The sequence below is a fragment of the Oncorhynchus clarkii genome, chromosome 29, assembly GCF_045791955.1.
Source record: "Oncorhynchus clarkii lewisi isolate Uvic-CL-2024 chromosome 29, UVic_Ocla_1.0, whole genome shotgun sequence".
In the NCBI taxonomy this organism is placed as follows: domain Eukaryota; kingdom Metazoa; phylum Chordata; class Actinopteri; order Salmoniformes; family Salmonidae; genus Oncorhynchus; species Oncorhynchus clarkii.
The window spans coordinates 6357754-6359621 of NC_092175.1; positions in this window are offsets into that span (position 1 = coordinate 6357754).

The following is a 1868-nucleotide window of genomic DNA, read 5'->3' on the forward strand; positions in this document are numbered from 1 at the left end:
CATATATGGGCATCAGGCAGAAGTCTTCACGCTTTTTGATGCATTTCAGAACTGCATTTTCCTCTGCTTGGAGCAACAGTGAAGTGGGCAGGGATTTCTTCTCTTACATCTGCAAGCAGAGTCTGAACATCAGACAGGATGGTATTATCTCCCTCAATCTGTGCAATGGCTACTGCTATAGGTTTCAGGAGTTTCAGGCTGCTTACCACTCTCTCCCAAAATACATCATCTAGGAGGATCCTCTTGATGGGGCTGTCCATATCGACAGACTGTGATATGGCCATTTCTTGGAGAGACATTCGACCACACATCAGAGATGATTTCAATACAGTCTGCCTTCTGTATGATTTGCTTGACCTTCACTTGAACTCTGTTGAACTCTGCATCCAGCAAATGAGTAGATAAAGCATGTCTGGTTGGAGGGGTGTATGCTGGGTAAAGAACATTCAGAAATCTCTTCCAATACACATTGCCTGTGGGCATCAGAGGTGAACCAGTTGCATACACAGCTTATGCAAGACATTCATCAGCATTTCTCTGACTACGTTCCTCCATTGAGTCAAAAAACCTTCTGATTCCAGGAGGACCATGAGCTGTTGCTATCGATAAGGTGTCTGATTCCAGGAGGACCATGAGCTGTTGCTATCGATAAGGTGTCTGATTGAACATTTTCACCTCGAATAGAAGTAGAGGGACTTTTGTCAGAGGTTGCTTGTTGTGAGCGCTGAGGGAACTTTATGCACTTGGCCAGATGATTCTGCATCTTTGTTGCATTCTTCACATTTGATTTGGCACAGTATTTGCAAATGTACACAGCTTTTCCTTCTACATTAGCTGCAGTGAAATGTCTCCACACATCAAATAGTGCCCGTGGCATTTTCCTCTAAAGATTAGATTTTTTTTTTTTTTAATTAAACCAAATACAATTCCATGTACAGATAAATAGTTAAGCAGTTAGATTAAACAACTCCTTGTAAGATAAATGTTTGAAAATGAAACATGTATGGAAACAGGTGAATTTACACTCCTCAGTTAGCAGGCTCAAGCAAGCTAAATCCCACATGGTAGCAAAAACTAACTAGAAATTGTTAACAAGTTAGAAATTATTTAAACACTTTGCTGTAGGCTACTATTGACTAGTTAACAAAAAATCGTGTATGTCATATAAAATATATTCACCCCACCCAGCATTGTAATCAAAACTTACCAGAAAGCATGTAGTCCTTGGCTCAGACAGTGTAGTAGTGTGGGCTCAATAGCATCTCATTAGTGTGTAAGATCTTGAGAATCAGCTGTACATGTGATTGAAGAATGCACAGTGCATGCAGAGGGTTGCAGTTCCATTGAATTGGGGATAGTTTAACTAAAATATGCCACAAAACCTAGAATTGCCTTGTGTATCCCACTAAAAAAAGGTTAACTGTTATAAGCTAACTTTTTTGATGAATTTAAGCAAAACTCCCCAAATCCCGGGGCTTAACTTCCCATGGAAAATTTCTGACCCTTTGCAACTCTATCTATGGCGTCCCTTGTAATTCCTGTTTTACTGTATGCCTTTCACTTCTTATGACTTCCTTGCTGCAGGAGAAATGGGACAGTTTCCATTGAGAGGGAATGTGGTGACTGACATGACTGCTGCAGTTATTCTACCTGCGCTAAAAGGTCAACGTCATCATGGGAGAATCAAGGAACATGAAGAACTATAGAGAGAAAATGTGTATTAGGCAGTATACTGTATATTTACAAAAGAAAAATAATAGAATAGAAAGAAATAGAAGAACGCTATCGCCCTTCAACAATGTCAACAGGAATCATTCCTGTCCTGAGAGGGGATCAGTGAGGCAGAAAGCACCATGGAAGCAGGGCCC